Raw genomic sequence first — 10,506 nt, 5'->3', positions numbered from 1 at the left:
ACTGGGTTTGTGTTTGCTGTTACTGCCATAGTTGTTGTTGTTTTGTTTGACTGGTTATATACCTATATATATATAGTAAAGAACTGTTATTCCTATTTCCCACATCTTCGCCTAAAGGCCCTTGATTTCAAAATATAATAACTTGGAGGGAAAAGGGGTTATATCTGCCACTTCAAGGGGGGCCTCTGCCTTCCTTAGCAGACACCTGTCTTTCAAAACCGAGACAGAGGTGAAAGGGCCTGACAGCCGAGAAGGCTGGGACTGGGTTTGTGATTGTTTGCTGTTACTGCCATAGTTATTGCTGTTTGTTTGACTGGTTATACACATAGAGATATATAATAGTAAAGAACTGTTATTCCTATTCCTCATATCTTTGCCTGAAAGTCCCTTAATTTCAAAATGATAATAATTTGGAGGGAAAGGGGTTTGCATTTTTTTTTCATTTCAAGGGAGACTCTTGCCTTCCTTGGCAGACATCTGTCTTTCAAACCAAGACAACCTTTCAATTACCAGTTGAAAGAGGCTCTGCTAAATATTTGGACTGGACAGGTTACCACAGTTTTCAGAAGTGGAAAGGATAATTTTCTATCCAGTACCGTAACAAGATTTTTGTTAGTGTGTGCATCTAACTACTGGCTAAAGCAACTGCACAAGAGTGAAATCATATTATTTGTGATTAAAGATTTTTGGGGCAAATTCAGCTCTGAGCTAAAACCCCATAAATTTTAAGGTATTCCAGTGAAATTTGTCATCATCTTACTCTACCAAAGCTCCACCGGGTCCTTTGACTTTTTCCTTTTCTTTATCTACATACAGTGGCTTGGCTTTAATTCACTGAAGTTTTTAATGCACTGAGATCCAGCTACCTGTCTTGTTATTCATGCTGAGTTTGTTCTCTGCTGCAGATAATAAGACTCGAGATGCTCAGAACAATATGATTGTTGAGATGTCTTTTTATTCCAAGAGATGTGAATTGACTAGCCAAGACTAGTTGGAAGAACAAGATCTTCCAGTTCACAGGGTCTGTTACTTTCTCCTCAAAGCTATGAGACCATGTGGAGGAAGAGGACAGAGACAACCTACTTGCACTTCTTGTTCCTTTAGCATAGCAATGCTGATGACTTAGAAGCAAACTCTAGAAGGATTCTGTTTCCACCCTTTTTAGCTAGCACTGGCTGACATGTGTGGTATATCACTTCTCTGATGTTTTCTTGACCTGGATTAAATATTTATGTGCCTCTGGCTCAACTGGCATTGGTTCAACAACTGCTGTAATCCCCTCCCTTCACCTTCTGGACTTCACACCTAACGTTGGGAAGAATCAGATGAACCCTAAGCCATTTGATCTATGTCCATTCTTTGTCTTACGAACCTGAGCAGTTTTCTTGTTGCTGAGGGGTTGCTTGGATGAAAAGAAGAGTATGGAAAAGAAACAATGTGCAAAGGTTCATTGGCACTAAGAATGAAGCAGTGTCCTTTGACTTCACATATATACAGAGGTCCCAGGATTTCCCTGAACTTTGACATCTGAGCCAACAGCTATGGTTGACCTAGAGCAAATCTTCTGGAAAAAGAGATTTTGAAATCTTTGGTGATGGAAAATCTATTACAAATCTTGCTAAGTTGTTCTGTGCTCAGGCTTATCCTTGGCTGTAAAGAAAAATGGTTTTCCCTACTCTGAATTTTTCTGGCTTCAGCTACTAGCATTTTAATCTTGAGTCTTTACACATGGGACTAAAAGTTCATTACTTCTACATGTCTGTTCCTTTACAGCCCATGCTTATGCTACCTTTTCCTTCATACACTTGGCAATGGTCCTTAAATATCAGGTGATTAAATCATCTTAAGGGCTGCTGGGGCCTCCTTTGAGCCCTTTCCAAATTCTCATCAACTTCTTGAATGGTGGACATCAAGAACCCAGGCTTCTCCAGCTTTATTAGACATCAGGGGACATACACAGAGGATAGTTAACCTTGTATGTCTCTATGTCAACCTATAGAGATCACACCAGTATTTAATAATTCTGGGTCTTGCTGAGATGAAGCCCAAGATTTGTTTAGATTCCAGGTTAGACTCCCCATCCTCTCATACCTCGACCTGCAAACATTCTTCCCTCCAGCATGTCACCCTACAGACAGGAACAGTGTGCAGAAACATGTGTTGTTTTCTTGAGCCAGGCTTACAATAAAGTGCTGGAATAACTTCCCCATTGATGAGGGAAAAACTCTACCTCTGAAGACCAGATTAGGCAAAAATCTGTCAGAACAGCTGGTTCTTTTTTGGAAATGGGGAGGGATGGAATGACTTCGAGGTCCTCACCTGCCCTACTGACAATCTAACTACATATTCTCTTCAATTTTTTTTTCCTCTTCCTTTTCCAACAATGCCATAATTTGTGTCATTGGCAAAGTTCTCAGTAACAACTTCATAGATTGTTCTGTATCATTATTAAAAACATAGTTAAATACTGTTAGTTCAAGAAAGTATGTCTTTAAGGCCCCATTAAAAATCCATCAAGCTGATAAAATTTTCCCCATTTATAGTGACGTTTTCAGACCTAGGAACTAGTCAGTTTTTAATCAATTTAGAATAATACGAATTCAATACAGCTTACATTAATTTCCTAATTAAAATGTCAGGTAGCGTGAAGCTGAATACCTCTGGAAAGGCTGTAAGATCAAACTCATTTCCTTTACCAGCTAATCTTTTAATTCAGTTTTAATTTCACCAGATACATTTATTAAGTGGTGGTACATATGTTGTCCTCCCTTAATCCTTTACTGACCATGACCTGTGTTAGCTGTTCCATTGTATTACCTGGAATTGTTTTTAGCTCTGAAAGACCTCTAATCACCCCACCTATTCCATATATCTCAAAATGCTGACATAATATTAGCTGTCTTCTGCTTTAATGTTCCTAACCATTCAAAATCTGTTGAAGTAGCATGTGTTGGTCATACAGCTTGTTAGTGCTCACACATAAAATCCTTGAGAAGGAGCTGTTAGATGCTGAATCTTTAAGACCAGAGCAGCCAGTAAGCAGAACTTTTCTCAAGAAACTATTGAGCTGATGGTTTCAAAATATCTTAAGTTAGGATTTGCTTTTTAACATCACCTTCAGTTATTTTTAAAATAGAAAATATGCTGTTACCTTGCAGTATAAGTAATTTAACTCTTGGTTTTCCAGATAGTTTTTGAAATCTTTTATTTATTATTCCCAGTTCTATCATTTCTACCTAGTACTGAACAAATAATTGTTTGAATTACTTTAACTTCTTGAATGCTTAACTCTTTCCTACTGTTACTTTTTCTATCCATGGATTTATCCTCCTTTTTTTTCCATTATGATTTTTTTTCCCTAAAATCTCTATTTCTTTTTCGTCTCCTGTATTTTATAGAATATATTTGCATTCATATTAGTTCTGAGTCCATCTGCTCTCTGTTAACCAGAAAAGCCTCCGTTCTCAGCTGGACTGTGGTTTTGAAAGCATCTCCTAGAATGTTTGAAGCAATTCCTAATTATTATTCCCTTTCTATTTATTTTCTTTCTTTTCAGCTGATTTAGCTTCAAACTGCTTTCAGCTTTGTGAGATTGGATTTCTGAGGTTTGTTTGTGGAAGTTTTTTTTTTTTTTATTTCCAAGAACATGTATAGCTGTCTGAACTATCTTCTGATCCCACATCACAAATGCAATTAAGTCATGATACCTTGCTCTTACACAATCTCTGTAAAGCAATCTCTGTATTTCAGTGATAGACTTCTCTACCAGTCAAGACTTAGTCTAACACATACTCCTTCCATGTTAGATGCTAAGTTTTTGAGGCCAGGGAAGCCATCCTTAGTGAGCAGAACTCTTCAGAAGAAACTACTGACCTGACAGGGTATCATTCCTGACCCTCTCTGGAAGGAAATTTAAAGTGAGTCCATAGAGATATTTTTTTCACTTGGCCACGTTGTCAATGAAGAAGATTTTGGGAATAATGAGTGGGATCATCTTGACGTGTTAATTTTAGTTCTGATGTGCCTCCTTCTGTTTGAAACTCAGCTTGAATAGTTCCACTGCTGTCCACAAGTACCTGAAAGGAGGCTGTAGCAAGGTGGGGGTTGGCCTCTTCTCCCAGGCAAAGCTAGTGATAGAGTGGTTAAGCATTGGAATGGGTTCCCCAGGAAATGGTGGAGTCACCATACTGGGAAGTGTTCAAAACCTGAGAAAACCTGGCACATTGTGATATGCTCTAGTGGGCACAGTGGGATTCAGTTGAAGGTTGGATTTGGTGATCTTGGAAGTCTTTTTCAATCTTATTGAAAACTATGTTTTATCTTTATCTGTCACAGTGCAGCAGTTATCTCTAAAATGCCTTTGTGTGTTGTGTTTACAAGGTATGGTACTTGGATTTTCACATGCTTTTATGGTTTCTTCATATTCTTGCTCTAGGAAGGGAAAAGAATGGTCACAACAACAACAGGCCAGTAACTCCTCCCTCCCCCACCTTTTGTTTTTTCTGGACTTAAAAGCTTATTAACAAATTTCTCAAAACGGAGACTGCAAAGATGTGTTTCACTTTCTGAGAAAGCCCATCTTGGAAGGTCATTTGAAACTCTTCTCACTAAATGGTGTCCTCAGCCTTCCCTCTCCAGATGAAAACATGAAAAGGTGTTCAAAATTAATGTTGATGGCAAACATCTCCTTAATAACATTTTATTTTAAAACACTCCCATAGTTTAAAGAAAGACAGTATATGTGCCTGCCAGGAGAGAAAAAAGGACATCTTTATGAACTAGACTATTTAAAACTCAAAATATAAAAAGAGAAAAAAACCCCTCAGTGATATCTGACAGACAAGAACATTTTACTGATAAACGTATCTTATTTGTTCAGTGTTGGCATTAAAGCAGGATGCAGCAAGTAGAAGGGAAAATGCCATCTGTATTAGAAAACTCAATGTCTTTTTAATTAAAAACTTGACTTATATGGATCAGATTTATCTGTGTTTTTATTATCTGGCAGAAGTAAAAAGAACCTCACAAACTTATAGTTGCTTCAAGCAATAGGGGTCAAGCAGTGCATCATTTTATCCTGAATTTGCTTTAAAACAAGTTGGGTACTGACTATTTTGCTTAGGAGTTCCAAGAAGGAGACCACTGCACTCCAATCTACTCCTTGCAAATATGTTAACAGCAGTTGTCTTGGAGATCATGAAGTTATTGCCACTCCATAGGACAAGTAGCAACAGTCTGCTTGGAAGTCTGTGCCTTTCAAAGGGAGATGCATTTGGTATTTTATGCCCTGATTTAAAGTTGACTGCAGTTCATAGGAACTACCACCACCATTTTCATTAAGTTATAGATCAAGTAGTTATTAAATAAGGATTGCAAGACTAAGCATGTGATAAATTCACTCCCCTGGGAATCACCTGGCACCAAATACCAGGCCTCACATTTAATCAAGTTATCAGAGAAGCTGAGATACATAAAGATCTGTTTTACTCAGCATCTGTTCAGTGACTATTAGACATCTGGAAAGTACAAATCCTAAAGAATATTTTATACCTACAAACATTTTTAACCCACTCAATGCCTAGGATGAAATACTTTGAGATAGTTCATTAGTCCAGCATTTTCTAGTCTTACAGTAAAAAAATCCGAAACAAACTGAAAGAGAAACGGGGGGGAAGAAGCTATTTCTTATGGATGAAAGTAGATCAACATTTAAAGATTTGCCACTAAAGCATACCTGTAGGTATATCATTGTATGAACATCGGACAGAAAAGCATTCCTTAAGTCATAAAGCAGCTACTTATTTTCTAGTCTTACCACATTTGAATTACAGAGATGATATACTGTACATGATGCATATACTTTTGCTTTTTCATGATGCCTCTTCATCTTTTTGCATGCTCCAGACCATATTCCAGAAAAATGTCATCATTCCTTTCACAGAAACATCTGTCCAACTGTAAAATGGACCCTTTTTTTTTGTTGTTTTGTGGCTTCCACCACAAGACTTAAAGGCACCATATTTTACAATCTAACACATTTAGATTCAGTGAAACTCTATGTTACTGCACACTAATGTAATAATGAGAAATGTAATTAAAGTCACTGCTATAATAACATCTTATCGGAATGCACAATGAAGATAAACTTGCTTATTCCAGAGACAGAGGGCTTATTGCATAGGAAGCAGTTTGTTCTGATGGATTCTTTGATCTACAGCTGGTATCTCTGTTAACTGGAGGGGTGGGGAAGGGCTCGGTATATATTGCCACATTTTCCTTTGGCTGCCAAAGGGAGGATAATTAAAAATAAAGGGGGCTTCAGGATCAAAGAAATGGAAAAAGTTACGCTGCCTCGTCAACTGGCTGAGGAAAAAAGTTTTTAAAAAGATCTTCATTAGTAAATATTTAGAAGGCACAGATGCTGAATAAACACCTCATTTAGCTACAGACTTCAGCAGACAATGAGTGTATCAAAAAAATCAAAAGATGCAAAAGAAAAATAAAACTAGGTTGGTGGCTAGTATGTAAACTGTGTATAGAAATACCACAACTATGCACAAGGTATCAGGTTTTCTTCATAAAGTGCGAGAAATTACTCTGACTCATCCCTCCATATTTTGTAAACAAATGAGACGATGGCAACTGAAAGCCTCAGAGAAGGCTCAGAAGTCAGTCCCTGGGAACTGGGTGAGATAGCTTCAGCAAACTAGCCCTTGGCACTGTGTATCTCAAACTGGGGTGCCCAACCAGCTCCAGTCTCTTCCAAAGGAGGCACTAACAAGCACACGAAAAGAGAGAAGAAAAGGAGTGATTTCTTTATTCTGCGTAAGTCTTGCGAAAGCTGGAGCACAACATTAATTGTTTATTCCAAATACTTAAACATTCAGTGCAAGGGTCCATGTTTGCAGAGTCCAAGTGGAAATGACTCAGCATGCTAAAAAGAAAAAGGGCAGGCTGTCCTGTTGTAGTTCACATAATTAAAATATTCTGCCTAAATGCATTACATCTCCCCACACACATCAAAGGCTTGTGTTTCCTCAAACTCTCCATTTAAATTTAGGGAAGCCAGAGGTCTTAAGCTCTTATGAGAGAGAAAATATGATGTGGTCTGAGCATCTCTGCCTTGGTGTGCATAACAAATCACAACCCTGTAAAATACCAGGTCCCAGGCAAAGATGCCTTATTTTCAATACATATTGCATACCACCACTGCTCTGTTACCCTTTGCAGTATTAAGGGCTGTGTGTCTAATTCAGTTTGTACATCAGCCTGTATTTCCATAAGCCTGCATTTGGGTCTACTAGTAGCCCAGCACTGCAGGAAAACTAGGTTGCAGTCTTAAGGAATTGGCAGGAATTTATATGCTAGTTGGTGTATTCTTAAAGGTTTTTGGTTTACTTGCTTTTTGAAGGTATTTGGATAGGGCTGCTCTTTTCCTCTGTGGCTTTAGATAGCTTTGATGGAGACTTTCTTCATCAGCACATGTGAAGTATTTGCTCTCTTGCCTGGCAGCCTCCAGGTGGTAGAGAATGCAGGTGGTGAGGCAGCAATTTAGGGAAATAAGGACTCAGCAATGCCCATGTGGAAAGAGCAGCAGCTGTGGGCTTTGGGCCAGTAATAAAAGTGACAGTCATTGCAGATGTCTCCTGAAAGCAAGGAGAAGCCAGCAGTAATGCTTGTCTGGGCTGCTTGCACTGGGACTAACTGTTCACTGTGGGTGCAGCCTTGTGGGGCTTTGCTGGGAAGAGACATTGTCAGGGAAGATGAGGGGCAGGCACTTAGTGCTTGTTGTAGCCTCTTGTATCATGCCCTGGAGACAAGTTATGTGAGCAAGGTGAATGACCAGAAGTTTTAGAAGAAAAGGTGGTTGCTATTTTCCCTTTATAGCCCAGCTGGGCCTACAGCTGGGATGATTTCAGGTCAAGGATGATAACGTGAAGAGAGTGAGGGTAGGGGCCAGGGTGTGATGGTGTTACCCGCTGTCTCTGGATGTCAGCTCAGATCTTTTCCTTGGCTTAGGGGCTGTGTTATGGCTGACTGTGATGGACAGTGTCAGGACTCTTCTGGTGGGGGCAGCCACTCCAAAAGCTGGAACCTGTCACCTGGCACACATTCTTCTTGGCTGAAGCAACATCTCCCTTCAGGTTTCTTTAATGTAATTTGGTATTTCCAGTGGGTTGGTGCTATTTACTGGGGTATTGTACTGTGTAGCTTGTGAGCCAGCCACTGAAAAAGCTGGAACCTGTCACCTGGCACACATTCTTCTTGGCTGAAGCAACATCTCCCTTCAGGTTTCTTTAATGTAATTTGGTATTTCCAGTGGGTTGGTGCTATTTACTGGGGTATTGTACTGTGTAGCTTGTGAAGACAAGACTTAGGACTGACCACTATAAACAACTACCACGTAGTTCAGGGGATGAAGAAATGAGACCTTGGACTGAGCATATTTTGAAAAACTTCCTTGTTCAGTATTTTCCCATGATACTCTCAATCTAGTTTTCTCTAGAAGAAGTAACCAGTCATTCTGTGGCAATGCTACAAAACATTGGTTTGACAATTAATTTTCCTTCTTAGTGAAGAGTTGGGAAATAGATCTCATTTCCACAAGACGGCTGTATAATCCCTTTTTTTACAGCTTTCATGAGTTAGAGCAGTTCTCCCCGCCTGTCAGCCCCTCATTTGAAAGCTGTTGGGTGTAAAAGGTGGTGCTTGGTACTCATAGGAGAGTGAGCATCAGACCATCATCTGAGGAAGGTAGGCAGTAGGGGCTGCATCACCACAGCAAAGTAATAGTTACAGCAAAATGGAGCAGAGAGGTTTTGGATCATGCTTAGCTTAAAGGAATTTAATCTGTGGTACCTCCTTTCTGAAAGTCACTGAGCTATGGAAAGGTCCAGCACGAGGCCACTGAACTCTGTTGGGCCACTGTTCAGCAAGGAGTGAGAGACTCTTGAGGATACAGACCAAGTGGAGAGGTAGACACCCTCCCTTTTAACAGAAGAATGTGTCTGAGAATTGGAAGTCTTGGTTCTTGCCCATGTGCTGGAAACTGCTTTACAGCATTTGCCTGAGAAGCAATTGAATAAATTCCTCTGCGGCACTGGAAACAAGACAGAAGACTCCTTTCCCAAGGGGATATTTAAACTTCTCATTGGAAAAGATTTAAACTTGTCATTTGACATATTTTGTCAGCAATGATTTTATTACTCAGTGGCTATTAATCATGGGCCTTACTGTGGCATTCGTATTTCAAGTCATTAGCCTTTTATTTTCTGGCAAAAATGTAGTAGATCTGTAAGAGTGACTGTTCCCTGCTGCTGAGAAAGCCATGGCACCATAAAACTTGAGAAGCCTTGCACTAATGTAATCAATCTACTAAATGACAGCTATATTTGAAATACTGTGTGCATGTATAATGCTTCACAATGGAAAGCAAATACTGGTAGCACTGCCATGTTGAGGCTCTACACCAGCATTTGCTGAGTTTCTTGTGTGGAACTACTTCTGTGCTGCAAACACTTCTTCTTCTGGAAGGTCTGTTCCCTCAGATTTGGCAGTGCTTATCCAACACCAAATGGTGTGTTGGTTACATAACATTCTGATGTCAGGTTTGCATCCCAGCAAAATGACAACCACATCTTCTTTTTTTTTTTTTAATTACATTTTATCACAGATATGAAAAATAATGTTTGCCACTGACTTCACATCCAGTGAATGTTTCCCGTGAGTTTTTTACTATGTTAAGCAAAGACCTGGGAAACCCGAGTCAATTTATTTTGAAGTTCTTTATGGTGACACTGACTACAAAGGCAACAGCCATCTTAGGAGCATTGCGTACTTTTGTCTGTCCTTTGGGTATGAAAAATTAGTCTCTACAGGACACAGTCCCATCTAGTATGGGATTCAACCCTGAGTGAATATAAATGCAGATTAAATTGGGGGAAAAATGTTGACAAGTCGGCAGCAGCAACATGGAAAGAACAAACCTTTTGTAAACCTAGGAATTTCCTAAGAAACTTTTAGGGTCCTCATAAATTATTATCTAGGCACAGCTGAGAGCAGCATTCTACTTTCCTACTGAATTTTCCTAACTCTTAAATATCTGACTGAGTGCAGCAGTGGCTTTATGAATGACCATTCTGCAAATGATTTCCCCAAACATCTTGCTTGATGGAAAAATAAAAGCTCTTGCACATTGCTCGAACTTGTGCAGTGATACTATGCATTTAGATTTGCACTTAGTAGCAAAGACAGTATTCTCCCCAAAGTAATCACAGTGCATAATAAAGCTTCTTTAAAGCGGGGAATGTAATTGCTTGGTGTTGACTGCACACCTACAGAACTATGAGCCTAATGCTTGCATTAATAGAGAACATCTCAGGAGCAGAGGAGCTAAAACCCCAGGATTTTTAGTGCAGCCTGCAGGCAGGGTAATTGGGGTCCCAGGTAATCAACAAAATGACTTCATATTCCCTGTGAATGTTTGCTGTTCACAGAGAGGAGCTT

The sequence above is a fragment of the Corvus brachyrhynchos genome, unplaced genomic scaffold, assembly GCF_000691975.1.
Source record: "Corvus brachyrhynchos isolate BGI_N302 unplaced genomic scaffold, ASM69197v1 scaffold103, whole genome shotgun sequence".
Taxonomy (NCBI): Eukaryota; Metazoa; Chordata; class Aves; order Passeriformes; family Corvidae; genus Corvus; species Corvus brachyrhynchos.
Note: the sequence above shows the minus strand (reverse complement) of the source record.